Here is a 22,543-nt window from a genome sequence, read left to right on the forward strand (position 1 = left end):
ATATGATACACACTTTGTACTGTGCAGATCAGTACAAAACTGCCTGACTGCTATCACATACTGATCACAGAACTGTGCTGACCACGTCTATTAGTGTCTGCATTAAGGCTTTGTTCACACAGCAGGTAAAAGTGGCCCAAATCTAGTCTTTTTCATCACAGGTGACAAAGGTGTGTTATCTGTGTGGTAGTGTAAACAGCATGTGACATTACATAACATTACATTACATTACATCTGGCAGACACTTTTGTCCAAAGCAACTTACAATAGTCAAGTACAAAAGTAATAGAAGTTAAAGGTAAAGCATTTTTAGATAGGGCTTAAAGGAGGTCGAAGGGAAATAAAGGGATAGAGAAGTGAAGGGGAAGAAGAAGGAAATGAGGTTAGAAGTAGTTAGTGTGTTAGAGGTGTTAGGAGAGTAAGTGCTCTTTGAAGAGCTCTGTCTTCAGGAGTTTCTTAAAGATAGCGAGAGATTCTCCTGATCTGGTAGTAGAAGGTAGTTAGTTACATTACATTACATTACATTACATTTGGCAGACGCTTTTGTCCAAAGCGACTTTTACAATAGTCAAGTACAATGTAAAATAAGTTTAAAGGTAAAACATCTTTGGATAGGGATAAAAGGAGGTCAAAGGGGAATAATAGGATAGAGGAGTGAAGGAGGGGAAGAAGGAAATGAGGTTAGAAGTAGTTAGTGTGTTAGAGGTGTTAGGAGAGTAAGTGCTCTTTGAAGAGCTCTGTCTTCAGGAGTTTATTAAAGATAGCGAGAGATTCTCCTGATCTGGTAGTGGAAGGTAGTTTGTTCCACCATTGGGGAACTCTGTATGAGAACAGTCTGGATTGCTTTGTGTGAATGTTTGGCAAAGCGAGGCGACGTTCATTGGAGGAGTGCAGCGGCCGGGAGGTAGCGTAAGCCTTCAGTTAGAGGTGTTAAGAGAGTAAGTGCTCTTTGTAGAGCTCTGTCTTCAGTTTATTAAACATAGTGAGAGATTCTCCTGATCTGGTAGTGGAAGGTAGTTTGTTCCACCATTGGGGAGCTCTGTATGAGAACAGTCTGGATTGCTTTGTGTGAATGTTTGGCAAAGCGAGGCACTGAATCAGATTTTTTTTTTTATTTGAGCCACTTTTAGGCCATATGTGCTGTTGATATCCAATACATATCTGATACACAGCAATGCAACACTGTCTGAACAGCCAGATCACAATTTAATCATTTGTATGTTAGTCCATAAAGACATTCACTGAGGAGAAGTGGAAACGGACGATGGCAGTGAGAAAGGTGAAAAAAAAAGCCTCTAAATTAAAAGGTCTCTTTATGTTTGAAGGAATTTCTAAATAAATAAATAAAATGATAGCATGACTGCATTGTCAAATAAAATATAAGGGAAAATTTAAAGAAACCAAGCAAACATACCAAAGAAGTAGGCATGGATATTGTGTGTGTGTGTTTAAAAAAAAAATCTAAAAAAAACAACAGATTTACTTGCTATGTGAATGCATCTTACATTTTTGGCTTTAAGAGTGTTTTATTTGATATGATTGCGAATTTAATTAAAATCAATTTAATTTATATTCTGCATTAACAAATTGAGTTTAAATTGTTTTTTGTTTGTTTCAGCTATTGATATCTAAATAACACATTATTGTACAATAATTTGTAATTCCTATATGCTAAAATAACATTTACTCAAATTCTAATCATAAATTGAACCTGACCTTGCAATATGACTGGCTGAACCCCATTACATGAGTGCCAAACTAACAATACTATGAATGCATTTCTATTATTATCAGCCTGCCTGGCTTGCCTGTATCCCAACAATGGCAAGGAGTCGTTAAAACAGAAAATACAAGTAATGTAAAATAATCTGATGTCCTAACCACAGTGTTATTAGAGAATGTGCTTTTTTGGTCTGTTGTCTATTGTTGGGTAGTTAAGTATTGATTAATAGTCTGTGTATAAAGGCCTGCTTTTAGATGCTCAGCTAAAGCTAAAGAGCTTCAATTAACAACTGACGAGTTTAAAGCTTAGTAGTTTATAAAGAAAAAAATATTGATTAGGTATTGTTTTCCTAAGTTATAACAGTAACGAAAAAAACCTAGGATCCATCGGTTTGTTTTGTAGAAATAGTTGAAGAAATTTATCTGTATTCTAGATTTATCCTAAATTCCAGCACAAGCCTGATGTGTTTCAGTTGACTATTATTATAGTTTGTTTGTATTTATTATAATATTTGACAGAGCAAGTAAAAATGCCAAGATAAAGAGTTGTTTTATTTACATTTAACAGATACTTAAAAAAATATATAGGTATAGTTATATACCTATTGGGATAATGTGAATCTGGTAGTGCTTTTTTTTTTTCTTCAAAATGCCATGATGATTTATACAATAGAAATGCTCTAAAACAATTTTAAGCAAAGTTATGTATTTTTTTACTTCTCCTAAGAAGATGCCATTTTTGCCATATAAGGTTTTTGCACGACAATGACAATATAAACCTAATATATAAACAAAACCCCCACGCCTTTCAATCTCTAATTAGACACTGAAAGGTGATATAGTACAGTTTAGGGCAGCTCTGTACATCCCCTACACTCCTTGAAGCAATGAAAAAAAGATTTTTCGCTCCAGATGTATTTCATATTTTTACCACTGTCTTTGTCCATATATCGAGTTCATGTTCGGGTTCCTCTGTCCATGCAGACTGTAATGAGCACAGTGTAACTTTTTTCAAAGGATGTTCTCGAGCCTTTCTCCATTTTCTCACTCTTATTATTCACCCACACTGGTTTGATTCTGAACTTATTCAAACTTACTTGGGTAACTAAGGCTAGCAGGTGTTCAGAAAGTTTGAAAGTGTGTGAATACTGTGACCTTAATAACCTAAAGATAACACATATTTTGAGTCATTTCAATATAAAATCTATGAAAAAGATATGACACAATGTTTGTTCATTGTTTTTAAATGGATATTTCAGCACTGGTAATTTTTTTGGAATTGTGCCGTAGAATGCTGTTTGTCATATAAATCGTATGTATGTTAATAAATATTTACCACTCTGTTATTTTATCGCAGAAATAAAAACACTGGGCTCAATAGGGGAAAATAAAAGAAAGCTGTTCTTTTATTGGCTGGTTTATGGTGCCACAATGACCAACAGCCCTGGATTGCCTTACCTAGCACAACCTTCAACAGTGCAAGAAGATATTATTGTTAATAATAATGGGATTATTAATATTAATAATATTAAATAGGCTTTTCTCTTGGAAAGTTTCACCTTTCTTCCATGTAACACTCTTCCATGTAACCACGATTTTAAAAAGCTCAAAACCTTTCCTCAAACAATGCCTCAGACATATTCTAATTTATAAAAGATGCCTGAGACTAAAGACACTTTTTGTAACATTTTTGCTGTTTATTATTTGCTTCTTCCAGTACATGGCACCCAGGTTTAATGTGTCGACAAACAGCTCTAATGGGAATGTAAATTGTAAAATATATACGAGTTATCTCTGTGTGCGAATGTTTTAAATTTCTTTAGGGTATATTTCAGTCCTATATGTACAAAAAGCTGAGATCTGAATACAGGTGTTCTGATATAGTCATATTAGTGATGGTAGAAATAATGATGTAGGTGTACTGATGCAGAATAATGATGACAATAATAATGTCAGCAATGATAGTTTAGACTCAGTATATGACAAATCTACTTTGTATTAAATTCCATTTGGTTGTATAGTGGTTTTCACGAAAGCAAGAACTCCTTGAGAGGAACCAAGACGCAAAATAAGAACTGCTCCAATAACTTCACTAACACCATAAGCTTTTAATTACACAGAACTGTTAAACACGTACTGTGATTGCCCCACAAAATGACTAAATTAATACTGTACAGTGGTATTTAGAAAATATTTAAATCTGCATACACACTAAGAAAAATAAGTACAGATTTGTACCTAAAAGAGTACAACGCTTGTCGCTGGGGCTCTACCTTATATTGAAGTACAAAAAAAGTACCTTTCAGTGAAAGTCCTTTTTTGTACCCATGGTTTTTGTGCCAGTAAATATTATAAAGATTATAAACATTATCATAAACTGAATATTGCTCAAAAACGTGATGGTCGAAAATTGTCTGGCTTTCAAATAAAAAAAATGTGCAATTAAAATATATAGTTTTTTAGTACAGTGATACAGAAAACTGAATGTACCCTTTGGCTGGTTAAATGGTACAAATCTGTATTATAGCTGTTAGAAAAGACTTTTGTACTTCAGAGGGAACAAATCTGACCCTGTAGACCAATAATGTACCTTTGAGGGTACAATTAGGAAGAGAGTAACTTTGAGTACAAAAAAGTACTCATATCGTACCTCTGTTTTTAAGAGTGTAAAGAACACGGAAAAAATGTTTGTCCAGCATTGGGAAAAGCCAGTGTTGTGATGCATTGGTGTGTAATGCAGAGTGTGTGTAATACGTATGTGTGTGTGGTGTAACACTGGGTAAAGTCATCATCCATCAGAGTTTCATCACAGGAAGTGGGCGGAAACCGGCATGTCTGAAACCAACATGGCGCAAGGCCAGGTTGTTCTGTACAGACTAATCCGCGGGCAGGGCGACGGTCTACGCTCAGAAATGCCACACCTTAAAGAAACACAGGCAGGAGTTGTAAAGCTGGCAGGGCTCCAGATGATAAAATAAGGCTGTGTTTAGTAGCTCAGTGTACAGGGTTGAGTAATAGGGGTGTAACCAGCAACCTGACAGCCGGACTATTAAAAGATAAAAACCTGGATGGATAGTTTTATTTATTTATTTAATTGAAACCTTCTTCTAATAAATGGACATTTTATGACAGACCTGAATAAGTTAGGAGGCCTTTTTTATTATTTCTTTTAATGTTTATTAATGTAATAACCTTGTAAACTATGGACTATAGAGGTATTATCCATAGCAACATCTAATAAAATGATTCTGTATTTCAATATTAATCCATCCATATATTTTCTTATCTGATTCTTTCTGGTTGGGTGCCAGTCCTTCACAGGGCAACACACACACACACACACTAACACACACACACAAACAAACACATACACATTTGCAATGTAATTTAGCATAAACAAACATATTCCTATTAAGTAAATAGTTGTAATATTGATTAATACACTTTATAATTAAATTACAATATACAAGTTGTGTGTTTTTACATATACAGCTCTGGAAAACCTTTGGAATATAATCAAGAGGAAGATGGATGATCACAAGCCATCAAACCAAACTGAACTGCTTGAATTTTTGCACCAGGAGTGGCAAAAAGTTATCCAAAAGCAGTGTGTAAGACCGGTAGAGGAGAACATGCCAAGATGCATGAAAACTGTGATTAAAAACCAGGGTTATTCCACCAAATATTGATTTCTGAACTCTTAAATCTTTACGAATATGAACTTGTTTTCTTTGCATTATTTGAGGTCTGAAACCTCTGAATCTCTTTTGTTATTTCAGCCATTTGTCATTTTCTGCAAATAAATGCTCTAAATGACAATATTTTTATTTGGGATTTGGGAGAACGATTGTCCATAGTTTATAGAATAAAACAACAATGTTCATTTTACTCAAACATAAACCTACAAAAAGCAAAATATTTTTTTTTCTAGAACTGTATTCATTTTTTTTAGTACAGGGCATATGTTTTAATCCCCCATATGTTTGTGAGTGCTCCGTGACCAGGGTTAGGGACCATTATACCAAATTCTGAAGCATTGCTGTGAGGATTTGAGTGCATTCAGCGACATAAGTGAAGATGATGTCAGGATGTTGGATGATCCCCACCCCAACTCATCTCCTACTCATCCCAAAAGTATTGGATGGAATAGGTTCTTGTTTATCTGCTCCACAGAGTCATAATCTGTTGCTGTTCTCTGCGAGGACTAGGCAGGAGTGTGTCAACAGTGGGTGCAGTAGCTGAATAAAGTAGATTCATTAGAAGGGGTGTCGTAAAATGTGTGGGCATATTGTGTGTTCATACAAACACATTTTAGAAATCTGTAAGTCTGTAAGTGATCAATGTTGCAATTTTTCATGAGACTGTAATACTTATGTAAGCCAGTAACACCCAAACAGCTGCGCCCACTACGGACCAAAAGTCACTGGGCGTCTGCTCTGTGGTCGGGTTTGGCAGTGATAGGCTGCAAAATGGACTGACCATTTATCTCCTATCAGCACAATCTGTACACCACACACACACACACGGACACACATACTCTCCCACATGGCCCCTACAGCAGAACAATGCCTTTGTTTGCCTTGCAATAGAAACCAGTTGTCCGCTGCTCAGTCAATATTTACTGCTTAATGGAATGTGTGTACGGCTGCCTTCCTAACATACTAACTCTCTCTCCCTGTCTATCTATCTGTTTCTCTCTCTCTCTCATTCACACACACACACCCTCTCTCACTATCTGTATCATTCTGTTTCGGCTTGCATCACTCCCTACTGTTATATTACTGTATATAAGACTCACTCTCTCTCTCTCTGTCTCTCTCTTTGCCCTATTAACTTACCTTAAATAGCACAGAAACGTAGGCCCACTTAAGCTAATTAAGTCGAACTATCTCAAATATGAATTGCTGAAACACTGAGCTGATGCTCAGTTCATTTGTGCAAGATCAACCTTTTGGCATGTTTTGAGTTCAGGTGAATTTAGTCAGTTGATTTACACTAACTGACTGTAATCTGTGGTAAGTCCTATCAATAAAATATGGTAATTTATGGCTTATATTTGGGTAGTGCAACTGTCATGAGTACAACACCCCCTGGGACAATCTTATGCATATATATTTTGCTTAACCCAGGCTACCTTCCCCTATGCGTTCAATTGTAAAATACATTACGGTAGAATTGTCTGCCCTCAGTGTTAAAGGCTATAAGAGCTAGATTCCATTTTCTCTGCTGCTGGAAATGGCCACTCACTTACTAATGCAAAACTTTTTGTCATTGATACCTATTACTTGATAGTAGGGGTGGGCGATATGGCCCTAAAATAATATCACAATGTTTCATGATATTTTCACCAAAACAGTATTCTTGGCGATATAACAAAACCCTAACTGAAATATTAAAAAATAGAAGAATTTTATCAGATTTCTAACAGAACATCCTGAACATCAGAATATCATGATATTAATAATCCACTCCAAGTATCTCCATATATTCAGGACTAAAGTAAAATAAATTATACTGGACAGAAATAATCTAGTCTCTAATAGATATATAATGGGAAATGAGAACAGTGTGAATTTTTCTTTTGCTAAAAACAGCAAAAAAGTAGTACCCTGATGTGATAATAAGGGGTGGTTGATATGGCATGATATTTAGGGGTATAATATCGTTCACGATATTCAAAAGTGTTGCCGATATTATTGCGTTTTATACGATATGGCACAATCCTACTTGACAGATAGACAGTCTTGTAAGTATTGTGCTGAATTAATCTAATTGAAAAATTAACAACTCTTTACATGCAGTTCATATTGTTTAAAATGTATTTTGCTATGGCTGAAAAATGAACCACACACAAGAATGTGTTGGATCAACGTAATTCTGTCAGCAGTTACCACAACTCAAAAATACCTTTTTTTAGAGCATATTACTCTGTTCTGTCCTCAAATGTTGCTCAAATAAACATTGCAGGTATGTGGGAGGACTCCCTCCTGCTGCCTGTGGTTATATCTCAACCGAACACAGTGAAAGAAGAGAATGGACTACTGAAGCCCCTCTGTGGTTCAGTGTGACAGGCCTGTCCTCCTTGAGAGTGTGTGAGGGGAGTGAGCGAGTGAGTGAGTGAATGACTGGCAGACAGGCCAAGGTTTTGGGCGATGGACGCATGCCTGAGGTCTGAGCTCACCACATTCTCTCACAGTGACTCCTCTACTGCCCAGCACTGCCCACTCACAGACCACCAGCACATCAGGCCACAAGTTCATCACCCAGACAAACAGGAAAACAGATACAAACAGGCATATCAGCACAATGTTCCTTAAAGCCGCAGCTTAGAAAAAAAGTTTAAAAAGTGTTTCAACCACAAATGTAGTCTATCAGCTAGGACAGCAGATTTGCATTACAATAACTACAAGACTGTTTCAGTGGAGGGAGCCCACAGTGGTCCTTATAGTTATTATAAATATAGTTCTAGAGCTTAATGATTTCTGGGAACTAATGTTTAAAAATGTATGCTTATAAATTGTCATTTCAGTCCGTGCTTGAGGTCCATGCTTGAGCCAAAATTGACTTCTCCACAAAATACTTAATAAATACCTTGATAAACAACATTTGACTTGGGTTTGTTCAACTCTAAAATATTTAGTATTTATTTCAGCCTATTAGACGTTTTATTTATTATTTTTATTACGCTTTTTTTACTTTTTTCGAATAAACAAATCCCTTACTGTTACTTACAAACATTTTGTTGCTACTCACCATGTTGCAACCACCAGTTAGCAACACCATAGCAACCACCTGGGATACCGAATCAACCATTTAGCGACACAATATCAGCCTTTTCGCAACAGCATTGCAACCACTTAAAAAAACAACTAAAGCCAGCATATGACTACTTAGCAACACCATAGCACCAAAGTTAAAAGCACTATAGCACCATGGGAAGCACCTGGAATATCACAGCAACCATGTAGCAACAGCCTATCAACTGACCTTATTTACAAGAACTGTGATATTTTGATTAAAAAAAACTGTGTTCATGTGGCTGTAACTGTGATAGTTAACAAATCTGGAGAACAGTAAAACAAGGCAAAGTCCATACATTGTGGAGTAACTGTGAAACAGTGCACTGATACTAGTTTATGGCTCACTGTAAAAAGGCTTACCTGATTAAAGAGCTTGATTGGAACTCATGCAGGTTTCACAGGTTGGAAGAAGTCCCGCCTCTTGAGTTTGACTCTGTGATGTCCCAAGTCCTGCTGAAATAGAAAACAAAATGTTAATCAGTTTGCTGTGATTATTTGAGATTAATTCCATGTGATCCTCTTAACACAGAGGATGTTCTTTAAGTGTAAAATGAAATAATAATATGAGATCATCACAATGGGATTTTATTTACCGGTATATTCAAGTTTGTTAAATTGTACCTTTTCAACAACATCAATGCAAAATATGAAAAAGGAACAAGGATAGCCTGTGAATAGGCAGAAGCCTGTGGCTAGACGGAAGGATGTGGCTGGGCAAAAGCCTGCATTTTCTGTTTTACTGACAAAAATAAGAGTCTAAACACAGGATTTGCTGTTTCACTAACCATTCATTTTGGTAGCTAACCTAGCTAAATGTCCGCACCCAACATTTGCTGTTTGACTAAATGTTCAAAACACAGCATTTGTTGTTTCAATTAAAAACAAAACGTGTTATTATTATTGGTAGCTAACTAGGTAAATGTCCAAACAGATTTTTCTGTTTTATTTACCATTGTTAGTGGTAGCTAACCTAGCTAAATGTCCAAACACAGCATTTGAAGTTTTGCTGACCAAAAAAAAAGACAGCATTTACTGACCATTGGTATTGGTATCTAACTAAGCTGGCTAACCTAGCTAAATGTCCAAGCTCAGCATTTACAGTTTTACTGACAAAAATAAGAGTCCAAACACAGGATTTGCTGTTTCACTAACCATTATTTTTGGTAGCTAACCTAGCTAAACGTCCGCACTCAGCATTTGCTGTTTGACTGACCATTATTTTTGGTAGCTAGCTAGCTTAGCTAAATGTTCAAAACACAGCATTTGTTGTTTAAATAAAAAAATAAAAGTCCAAACACAGCATTTTCTGTTTTACTGACCATTATTACTCGTAGCTAATGCTAGCTAGCTTAGCTAATTAAATGTCCAAACACAGAAATTTATGTTTTATTGACCAGTATTATTGGTAGCTAACTAGGTAAATGTCCAAACAGATTTTCTCTTTTATTGACCAGTGTTAGTGGTAGCTAACCTAGCTAAATGTCCAAACACAGCATATGCAGTTTTGCTGACCAAAAAAATAAAAATTGGTATTGGTAGCTAACTAAGCTGGCTAACCTAGCTAGTTAAATGTCCAAACTCAGCATTTTCTGTTTTACTGACAAAAATAAGAGTCCAAACATTTAAGTTAATTTATTTTCTGTTTTGCTGACAAAAATAAGAGTCCAAACATTTAATTTACTTTCTGTTTTACTGACAAAAATAAGAATCCAAACATTTAATTTATTTTCTGTTTTACTAACAAAAATAAGAGTCCAAACATTTAATTTATTTTCTCTTTTACTGACAAAAATAAGAGTCAAACACAGGATTTGCTGTTTTACTGACAACTGTTAATAGAAGCTAGCTAACCAAGCTAGTTAAGTGTCCAAACACAGCATTTGCTGTTTTAATGACCATTATTAGTGATAGCTAATGCCAGCTAGCTTAGCTAGTTAATTAAATGTCCTACACTACATTTTCTGTTTTACTGACCAAAATGAAAAAAAAAAAAACAGCATTTGTTGTTTTACTGACCATTATTATTGATAGCTAACCTATCTGGCCTAGCTAGGTAACTAGTTAAATGTCCACAGAAGTTTCAGTTTTACTGACAAAAATAAGAGTCCAAACACAGAACTGTTTTACTGAGCGTTATTATTGGTAAGTTAGCTAGGTTAGTTAAGTGTCTGTGTTGAGTATATTACTAGCTGGCTATTTAACTGTGTGTAACTTTAACTTACACTTGTAAAAGTAACTTGTTACTCACATTTTGATGCAGAATTAAACCTCTGTAGCAGCTCCTCAGTCCAGCTCCACTGGGTTCCCTGAGCCAGTCTTCCCTCTGGTGTGGAATTTGTTTATCACACATATATTGATATTAGTCATTACTCCCCTACAGAAATACACACAAATATTTATTTAGATTATGGAAAGCACCTGCATACCACAGCTACCTCGTAACAACAGTCTAGAAACTGCATGGATTTGTGTTTTGTGCTGTGTTCTTTAGTAAATGCACTTTTCTTGATAAGTAAAATAATTATATTATTTATCATTATTTATATTATATATTGCAAATTAGTAAGTAATGTCAGTATGCAGCACAGTGTGTGTTGGTATTGGGAGAGAGTGTGTTCAGATTATGTTTGTGTGAGTGTGTGTGTGTGTGTGTGTGTGTAGAGAGAGAGATAGACAGAGTGTGTGAATAATACACTGGATGGTGTGTGTGTGTGTGTGTGTGTGTGTGTTTGTGTGTGCGTGTGTGTGTGTGTGACGCTCCACAGTTTGTTACAAAATTTCTCTCCTTCTTTCTCTGACCGGCGACAACATTTCCTTAAATGCCAACAGATTATGTTATTAAGAGGAAGCTCGGAAGAGTGGTCCACATGGTTACCATAGAAACCGGCAGCGGCTGCCAAAAAGAGCCCCAGTGTCCACTGGCCATGAGGTCATTTAACCTTGCAACCTTCAGACACAATCGGACCATTCATACCCCAATCTCACCCACACTAACCTTCAGTTTATAAAAAACACACGCACACACACACACACGCACACACATACACACACACATTCACACTCCTACTCTAACACACATCACCACGGAAAACAACAGCGGCTACAAAACATGCACTCATTAACACACCTGTCCACACATACCACCCACAAACCAGCACTGTGCATACAACAATAAAGACTGCAGGCTACTCATACAGTTAACATGACTTAATGTAGCCCAGCATGCTATTATTTATATGCTCATCATCAAATAAATACCATAACAGTCAAAGGTTTGTACACACCTTTACACATTCAATGTTTTTTTCCTACATTGTAAATTAATACTGAAGTCATTCAGACTATGAAGGAACACATAAGGAATCATGAAGTAACTTAAAACTGTTTAAAACAAACCAAAATACTAATTTAGGTTAATAATTTAGGTGCTCTTAGCTGTTAACTCGTGGTTTCTGTGGCTGGAAACTCTGATGAATTTATCTTCCTTTCCTGAGGTGGTCCTGATGAGTGCTAGTTTCATCATAACATTTTTTGATAGTTTTTAGCGACTGCTCTTGAGGATACTTTCAAATTCCTTTATTTCTTTAAGTCATTTTTTCTTTACTTAGTTGAGTAGTTCTTGCTTCTCATAATATGGATTAGAATATTACTCAGATAGGGCTATTCACTGTATACCTGTAACTCTACCTGTTCACAACTTTACAACTGATGCTCTCAAACACATTAAGAGACAAAAAATTCAAGTAATTAACTCTTGACGAGTTCAGCACAGCTGTTAACTGAAAGGCTGAATTCCAGGTGACTTTACCTCATAAAACTGACTGTGAAATTCCAAGATGTGCAAAACTGTCATCTAAGCAAGAGGTGCTACTTAAAAGAATCTAAAATATAAAACATATCCTGGTTGTTTAACACTTTTTTATTTACGAAATAATCCCATGTGTTTTTCTTCATAGTTAGATGGTTTTAGTATAATTCTACAATGCAGAACATTTTAAAATAATAAAAAAAACTCTGAACTTTTAACCACGTTTGACTAGTAATGTAGTTGTAGTGAAGGGTCTGTCTATATTCAATCTGGCAGGCTATAGCATAGTATCTGTGTCTTTAAGGAAAGCTCTTGAGACGGCAACAGTCAGAGTGCCTGTAATAAAGACCAAAGATCTGTCATCGTATGAAATTGTACCCCACACCATGACAACAAGACTACTGGATGTGTAAGACGTCACCACACACATTTTATCTTGATTCTGACCACTGTGCACATGGATTTGTTGGTTGTTTCCACCAAGACACATCTTAGTTACCTGATGCCATTCTGGGTCAGTCCATGGCAGTCTGGCCCAACTACCCAACTAGTTTCATTCCTATAGACTGATTCCTCTTTCTGTGAATGCAGCTATGTTTTGACTAGTAGTTTATATAGGAGGGAGGGGTCTAAATTCCTCCAACCCGGAGTGCAGGATTACAGGATCAGCATTTAGTGGAAATGTTTGTTGAAGACACTGCTGCTCAGGGTTGTCACACCACTTAACTACAACCTAAAGTTCACAGAGTTTTTCAGAATGTTGCTTGTTGCAAAGAAGATATAATTACATCTCAGGTCAAAGTTATAGAGAGATACATACTAAAACTGTGAATGGTAAGCATGTATAAATTATAATTTTTTTCCCCTCATTTTAGGGTTAATTTTTTTTTTTTATATTTTCCCCTATAGAACTGTTGTCTAGTTCTGCGATTTTGTCCGTGTTCACGGAAAAGCAGAACTCATAGGGCCCAATATATATTAGAACGTATTGATATCCCTTATATCTCACATATTGTCACATATTGTCTAACTTATTTTATTTAATCACAAATTGCATATTACTTTATCCCCTTTTTGTATTTCACTTTTTACATAATTGAAAACTGACTGTTTTCTTTTTTTTGCCTCCCAAAAGTTACTACATGATTTCTTATGTGTTCATTCATTCTCTGGATTATTTCAATATTCATTCACAATGTAGGAAATAAAAATAAAAACATTCAATGAAAATATGTGCCCAAACTTTTGACTGGTACTGTGTAATTGCTGGTCAGTGTAAACATACATTTCAGGTCAGATCCATTTAGAAATACTGTACATAAATCTGTAAACAGGTACAATTTTCCAGGCACAAGCTGCAGATTCAGTATTTTATACACATGTAATGTGAGCTGTTTATTGTATAAATCCAATTTTTACATATAAGAACAAACATATTATGACAAATTATGACAAACTTCCGAGACAATGCTGTGCTACAGAACTCGACATAACATGCAAACATAACAAATAATACAGAGAATGCCGGTTTAATTCAGGTATGCTTGTGTAAATAAAACAATAAACCTCAGCTTATTACTTTAAAGGTGAAAATATTTCCGCTGCCCATATTTTTCAGCCTTTTTTTTTCATACGAGAGCCGTTCTACTACTGCCTTTGATTTGTATTCATGAAGCTTTAAAGGTCTCATGAAGTTGTGGGTTTTGAAAACTTGTTTTTTTTTTTCTTCTTCCTCTTTCTTTTCAGACACAGCGAAAGCCTAAGCCATTAATCATGAAGATTCACTCTGAGAAACACAATTTGTGCTTGTACTCCATTTCTTTATCCCGCTGCATTCAAACAGAACAGGCTTTATTCTTGAATATCTAATACAACACATTCATACAGGGTTTTTTTTCCCCCACTGTGTTGTTTTGCATTACCTAAGCTTTACTTCAGCGCTGCTGTGTTCTGCTGTTTGTATGTAAGCAGTGCATCTAAAGCAGCACACCTATATTTATCTGCCCTCCCTGTTCTAGACGAGAGGCTGCTGTTTTCTTTTTTTCTTTTTCTTTTTTTTTCTTTTTCGCCATCCCTTCCTGGAGCTTGAGAAAGTGTGTCATTTCTGTGGATGCAACCTGCGGCTTTTCCGAGCTTTGCATTTCTGGTGGCTTGGGCTGGAATGTACGAAATGTTCGCAGTCTCCGTTGGAGCTGTTTTGATAAACAGCGAGGGCGTGATCTTCCGCACGAGAGAAAAACAAACCACTTAAGGAGCCTAGCAGGAATCCCTGAGACTGGTGGCAGCAGTGTAAGGGCAAAGGACTTTAGACGCCTTCAGTAACAACACTACTGCTGCTGTTATCCCTGCCTCCGCTACAGCCTATAACAGCATTAGTACACTCATATCAGTCAGATCTGAAGCACTACAACGGAACACACTGGGGAAATAACCAAATAAAAGTCTGATATATGTGATTTAGTTAATGACTTCAAATATGGCATCTATTGGGGCCTTTGAAATGAATTCTAAACTGTGTTCTCAGTATTCTGGAAATCATAGGGCCCTACATGTATCAGAACATATTGGATTTCCTTATATCTAACATAAAATAGGGCACCAAGTGGCAGCTTGCCATCAGCTGCCAGAGCCCTGAGAGAGCACAACTGACCTTGCTATCTCTGTGTGCGTAGATCGCGCTCTTTGCAGCTAAATGGGTGAGACATTTGGCCACATAAATTGGGAGAAAAACTGGAGAAAATTAGAAATAAAATTATATATCAAACATACCAACATAGCTGAACGAAAACCCTTATTTTACCCTCATTTTTTCAACAGTTGTTTTCACTTTTGACAATTTTGAAATTGATTATTTTCCTTTTTTTGTGTCAAATGTGTGAAATTGGTCAAGATCAATTGGGGGACATATATTTTCATTGTATGGGATGGTGCACAGTGGCTCTAGTCATTTTTTTAACATTTCTATTGGTCCATTCATCATGAAATAATAGAAATAAATTAATTGATTAATTCTTTAAACTATTCTCTCTGGTTTCTGTGTCTGATTTGAAATACAGGAGGAGTCAAATGTAACAGGACAAACTTTTATTTCAGAAACAAGATATAGTGAGATCATCCAGACTTATTATTCTCGCTCATTACCTGCTGGGAATTTCAGATACGTAATTTCCCCTTTTGTTTAGTTTCCCTTTCGATTCTAAAATAAAAGGGTATCCCGGACTCTTGACTCACCCTGTAGTTTACTAACACTTTTACTTTTACTTTTGCTTTCATTCTGCCTGATCTGTTTTCAATGATCTCAGTAAATTAACTGGCAGAGCTGACTAGCCTATTCAGAATCTATGTCACGATGCTTCCTTTCAGTCTTCTGGCCATATTTCAATATGAACAGAATGAAATATAGACAAAATAATTTACAAAACCTATTCCTTGGCCCTACTAGAGAAATCTTATTGGTTGTTTAGACCAAGGTCAAATCCAAACCCAGACATATAGACAGATATTTTAAGCACTTTGTAGATACATACAAAATAACAGTATTTTTACAGCCTTAATATCCTCACATGCACCTTCACTCTCCACAGTGCACTATACCAGAATGATTTAAGAAATATCCCCTAAGCAAAAAATTAAAGCATCAATATGAGGGGTAATTTTAATTGCTACTCTAAGTACAATAAGTACAATAAAGAAAATGGGTAATATCATTATTTTAATTCATTATGCTCTATTCATTTTATTACACCCTAAGGATTATCATTTTGGTTACTAAATGCAAAGTAGTTAAAACAGCTTAATGTTACAATTTGGGGTTGTGGACCTTGTGGTTAGAGATTGTTGACTGCAAGTCATGCCTCTACAACATTTCTGAATTGTCCACCAAAATGGCTATAAAAAAAAAAATATATAAAAAAATAACAGCTGTTGCTCAAGGACATTGCAGTTAAAAGACTGATAAACTGGCAAATAGGAGTGTGCCATATCTTTTCGTACACAAAACATTGTGACACAGGAATATCATGATTGAAAAAAAAAACATATCGTGATAACAAATCCAACATCAAAAACTAGAAAAAAAATATATGGAAATTGAGATATATATGCTTATATAAAGTACAAAAAAATCTGCTAGTGAGTCAAGCTACATATTTTATACGATTTAGTGGAAAATAATGGAAGTAATACTAATATTCAGTAAAAATCCCTTATTGTATATCTTACATTTTGACACAAGTTTCAGAATAACTTGTTTATTAAAATTGTGACTTTTTTGCTGATTGCTGTCTTTCTTGTTCTCGGTTTATGTACAGTGCATACTGTTAAATCAACACTTATGTTTATTCATGTAAAAAAAAACATTGAAAACTGCTGAAAATTAAAAAAAGGTTTAGACTAGTGTGACAATAAAGAAGAACTTAAAATAGACACATTACTAGAGAGTGGTGCTTTTACAAAAAACTCATGTATCGATGGGATTTCCAGTGCCGTGGTGACAAGCACATCCATGACAGCTTGGAGTTGACTGAGGTGAAATCTCCACAGGTGGCCAGCACTGCATGGTGGGGTGCAAAAAGGAGCGATGGAGCTCACAGAGCTCATATCGAGCCACAGGGCCTGTTCCTCAGGCAATACTGAGTGTCATCTCATGAAAAGGATCTTAAACGATGGTGGAGGCCAAATAAAATAAAATTCTATACAATGAAGGAGAACAGGGGAATAAGGACTGAGGTTAAAAGGTCATGAACTCAAGTCATGCACTTGTGCATGTGCCGGGCACGTGTCTATATGTCTAAAAAAGGCCTACAGGAGTATGTTTAGACACTAACATATATCTTGAAATTCGATAGCAGTGTGTTAACAGACACCAAGTAAAGTAGCCGATTACTTATGTATAACAATTACGAAAATAGAAGTAGGTAATCTAAATAATTACATAAATAAGATAAAGTAAATGCTGGTAGTACTTTTTATAAATGGCATTTATTTAGCTATTATCTCTATTAACTTATATAAGATGATATATTCATAATACATTATAATGCATTTGTAAGGCATTATAAACAGGGCTATAAATATTTTTTTAAAATGTATACCACATGTTTAGTCATGTTTATTATGCTTAATGAATTGTAATTATAATGCATCATCAGCTTTGTTTATAAGCTTTTTTGTCAATACCAATAATCTCAACAAATATGCCTAGACAAAACATTACATTACATTACATTACATTACATTTGGCAGACGCTTTTGTCCAAAGCGACTTACAATATTGAAGTGCAAATAATAGAAGAGGTTAAGTACAAAAATAATAGAAGTTAAAAATAAAGCATCTATAGATAGGGCCTTAAGGAGGTCAGAGGGAAATAATGGGATAGAGGAGTAGAGAAGAGGAAGAAGGAGATGAGGTTAGAATTAGTTAGTTAGTTAGAGGTGTTAGGAGAGTAAGTGCTCTTTGAAGAGCTCTGTCTTCAGGAGTTTATTAAAGATAGTGAGAGATTCTCCTGATCTGGTAGTGGAAGGTAGTTTGTTCCACCATTGGGGAGCTCTGTATGAGAACAGTCTGGATTGCTTTGTGTGAGTGTTTGGCAAAGCGAGGCGACGTTCATTGGAGGAGCGCAGCGGCCGGGAGGTAGCGTAAGCCTTCAGGAGCGAGTGCAGGTAGGAAGGAGCCTGTACTGTCATCACCTTGTAGGCGATTGTAATCGCTTTGAATTTGATGCGAGCAGCAACCGGTAGCCAGTGGAGCTCAATGAGCAGCGGAGTGACATGTGCATGCAAAAACATGCTATAATTACTTTTAACCTTTCATAAATTACACTTCTGTTAAATATTATAATAGATGTTATTATATCATACTACATTATTCATTCATAATGCATAATAAACGCAGCTATAGCATGTGTTATACATTTTATGTTAATAATGCCTTTCAAATGCATTATAATGGGTTATAAGAATGTTTGTACAGTCTAATAGATTTGCAATTGATAGAAAGTATTTCTGAAATATATACTTAACTACCTAGTTTAAATAAATGTACAATTAATTTTCTACTGTACACACTATCAATTAATAATGTTAACTCCAAAATCAAGAAATTAAAAACAAATACAAACCCAGCATCAGTTTCACATGTTTTTTCACTTGTAATAAAACAGGGAGACTGCGAGGAGGATGAGCCAGAAGAATATTTAAACGACACAAATCCATCAGCAACCATATTCACCAAAATGAGATATCTTCCAAAAAAACAATTCCAAAAAGTGATTATGCAAATAAACTCTAAAACTGGTGAGAAAACTCAAATTCAAACTTAACAATCCATGTTAATAAATAACATTGACTTTCCATTATGTCCATGAATATAAATGACCACAAAAATAACAGTATGAATGTGATAGTTAATACACCCACACAAATACCAGTGTGAGAAGAGCTAATATATTCCTGCCTGTAGTCAGAAAAAATAGACCACAGGACAGAAACAAAATGAGCTAACACAGAAGAGCTGAAAATGATGTGCTCCTCTTTTAAAATCAATCACACACATCTTTTTTATTATATTCAGCAGGCCATCTAGTAACAATACTGTCTTCTTGATATTATCTGTACCACTGATACAGCCTTTAGCCTCATTTAATGCCAGCTTTTTTTGGTTAATTTTCTGCCTGATATTATTATTATCAGCCTAAATCTTGAGGATAACTATTAAAGCATTACATAAAATGTTTCATATTTGATAGGAAACATTACTGAAAATCTGTTTTTTTTAGATAAATCACGAAAATAAAAATCACGAAAATGTCACTTTTCTAAGCTTCGTTTTAAAATCAGAATATTTGTAAATACAAACCAAACATTCAATGTCCTCCAAAAAGCATTGGACTAATGATCTGGACAGCTATTCATAATCAGATTTCTTGTCTGTTGGGTTTGTGTGTTAGGTGGGAAGGATTGTCATCTTTGTCTCATCACTATTACTCCCAATAACAAGGTATCTGTTAGCTACTGTAACTGAATTAGTAGTTAGACCCCATTTACACCTGCTTTAACTTTATACCATCACTGATAATGCATGCAACTCACTGTAAAAATGTTTGGTTGTTCAATTGCATTATTTGTAATTTGAAAAGATGTAGGAAACACAAACTGAACCAGGAGTTTGGGTGCTAATGTTGGTTAAATTAGGCAGAAATTGGTAGAAAAAAGGAGAAAAATATGTAACAAATAACTATCAAATCTGCTTGCACATCAGACTCACAAATGGCATATCGTTGCTGTCCAACGGAAAACACTTATCTCCAAAATAGCAACTTTACAGGAGAGAGAAAAAAACTTGTAAATGTTCAATGGGAGTCAATGTAAAAATAAATCATTTCAGGTCATTTTTAAGAGTTTCTATTTGTCCATTCATCAAGAAATTTTGGCACCGTGTACAGGACAGTTTGTCTGTTCAAATTATGTAGTAAACTTAAAATCCACAAAAATGGAGATAAGTATTTTTCATTTGACAGCAACGATATCCACTTTTCATATCTCCCGTTACATCAGTAAATGACTGCAAACCACAGAGTGAGTCCACAAAAAATGGAGGCGCTAATTTTTTTTTCCATTTTTCTTCATCAAGCAGGGTTTTTGCAGTAGAGGCGATAGCATTATTGCTACTGTGAGCTGACTGGTTAGTGAGCTGATACTGGAGATAGCGGCAGATCATGTTTAAAAGGAAAAATCACTGGTTTCATTATGTCACAACATAAAGGGGTTGTATATTTTTTTGGTTCACAATAGGTACAACTGTCCAAGCTGGGTGGGAAGAATGGCCATTTTTCTCTCATCACCATTACTCCGAATTAGCTACTGTAACTGAATTGGTAGTTAGACCTTGCTCACTGTAGAAAATGCTTCTTTTTTTTTTTTTTTTTTTTTTTTAATTATTTAAAAATGGAATTTCAAAAAATAAATAAATTGCATTATTTTCAGCTTGAAAAGATGTAGGAAACACAAGCATTACTGCTACTGTTAGCTGACTGGTTGGTGAGCCGATGCTGGAGATAGCAGCAGATCATGTTTAAAAGGAAAAATCACTGGTTTCATTATGACACAAAATACAAGGGTTGTATACAGGTTGGTTAAATGACGTCTGAACATTTTTCACCCTAACCAGTTACATATTTACTATTTATATGTCACAGAACGTGCACTCTGTGGCACCTTTGAAATGCTTGCTGCCATTCCTGTGGCATGCCGTGTGCTCTATAAGAATGTACTGTACTCTTTTGATAACATTGTCTCGGAAATGAGGTGTCAGTGATCTTGTCTGATGAAAAACTGTTCCTCTAGGCTGAGTGTATTTGCTCAGTCATATGTCTGCTATGACATGAATGTGGTGAATATCTCGTGCTCAGGACACACTGCATAGTTCCGTCTCAGGGTTACAAAGAACAAAGATGACTGCTTCAGGCTCTTCCCATCAGCTGATCACAAGTTTTCTACAGAACGTGGATTCATCCCTCATTTTTTGAAGTAGGAATATACAGTATAATATAAGCACCTCTCAGAGTTTATACACAATAAGCACATGTGTACACAGCACCTGTCAATCAGAGGAATATAGCATTTTCAATCAACCTTCAAACATTGTGTGTACTCAAAGCTAAAAGCGCTCTGTATAGTCCCTATAGTTGAATTGAAGTGATTGTAGAAATCTGTATCAAACTGTTTTTTATAAAAAGCTTCCACAAATGGATTTACATCAATGCCAAGAACCCTTGAAACAGACAAGAAACCATTTAACTATTTAACCATTTAATCTTCTATATGGTTCTGTAACGTTACATCTTCATGGATATGCATAGGAATGTGCATACTTTTACTAAAGTATTTATATAATATAAAGTATATAGCTATATTTTCTGTAATTTAAATATATTTAATAATTTTTATACACAATGTAACTCTGTAAGTAATTTTTTTTACATTGATTCAAAATTTCATGATAAATAGACCTATAGAAGTGCTCTGTGATTTTTTTTTACATTGACTTCCACTGAAAGATACATTTTTTCCCTTCTTCTGTAAATATTTGTGTATAACGTTAAAGCCTAAACCAAGACAAATTCCCTGTAATTCGCACCCAACCTTGTAGTCAAATATGATTTTGCATGCACTGCAGCAAACTGTGTTTTATTGTTCTCAATAGGTACAACTGTCCAAGCATTGGACTAATGATCAGGACAGCTATTCATGAACAGATTGCTTGTCTGCTGGGTTTGTGAGCTGGGTGGGAAGGATGGTTCTCTTTCTCACCATCACCATTACTCCCAATCAAAAGGCGTCTATTAGCTACTGTAACTGAATTGCAAGTTAGACCCCATTTACACCTGCTTTAACTTTATAGCATTACTGATAATGCATGCAACTTACTGTAAAAATGTTAAAAAATTGAATAGCAAAATAATTTATTATTTAAAAAGTGAATTGCAAAAAAAAATCTAAATAAATTGCATTAATTGCAGTTTGAAAAGATGTAGGAAACACAAGCTTAGGCAGAAATCTGTATAAAAAGAAGAAGAAGAAGAAGAAGAAGAAACAAATTATAAAGCAATATTTATTCATTAAATACCAAATCTGCCTGCTCATCAGACTCACAGTTGGCATAAACACACAGACAGACTCTAAAAATAGTACTGAAAAATCTAGAGCAAGAGAGATAGAGATAGAGAGAGAAAGAGAGATAGAGAGAGAGAGAGATTTGAATAAGAATGAGTGTATATGAGCCATATTATATGACAATTTAATATTATCAAATGTGCAGACTTATCAAATGTACTGAAATAACATCAATAACAACCTTTAAAATTGATTCTCTTTACTTTTAATATGAAGACCTATCATCTTATTAGATATTAATAACTCTGTGTTAGCAGAGCAGTCTTAGAATGATTGTACTAAATTGGACTCGGGATACTTAATCTGGTGTTATAGCCTAGCTCCTAGAGTAATTTGAAGATAAGACAGATTCCTTTTAGCAACTGGAATAATTAATTATCTGCAGGCCATAGAGTTCTTTACTGGAATTGCTTAGATTTCACGTAGAACAGTAAATTGCTCAATGAAATCAGCCTTATTAAATTATCCTGCATTAAATTATATTCCACCCATCTTTTTTTAAAAAAAGAGAGGCTGGAGGAAAACTGAATAAAGCAAAGGA

At 35.3% G+C, this 22,543-nt stretch overlaps 1 protein-coding gene across 1 annotated transcript in view; it reads right to left on the minus strand.

Annotated features, from left to right (window-relative positions):
- LOC107197132 (uncharacterized) overlaps positions 1-10,925 on the minus strand; it is a 180,286-nt gene extending 169,361 nt beyond the window's left edge. The window contains exons 1-2 of the mRNA XM_015602810.3: positions 10,771-10,925; positions 8,883-8,975 (exon numbers count right to left, since the gene is read on the minus strand). The gene's annotated coding sequence lies outside the window, so the exon portion shown is untranslated. The remainder of the gene's footprint in view (positions 1-8,882; positions 8,976-10,770) is intronic.
- Between the last annotated feature and the right edge of the window lie 11,618 nt (positions 10,926-22,543).

The sequence above is a fragment of the Astyanax mexicanus genome, chromosome 6, assembly GCF_023375975.1.
Source record: "Astyanax mexicanus isolate ESR-SI-001 chromosome 6, AstMex3_surface, whole genome shotgun sequence".
Lineage (NCBI taxonomy): Eukaryota > Metazoa > Chordata > Actinopteri > Characiformes > Acestrorhamphidae > Astyanax > Astyanax mexicanus.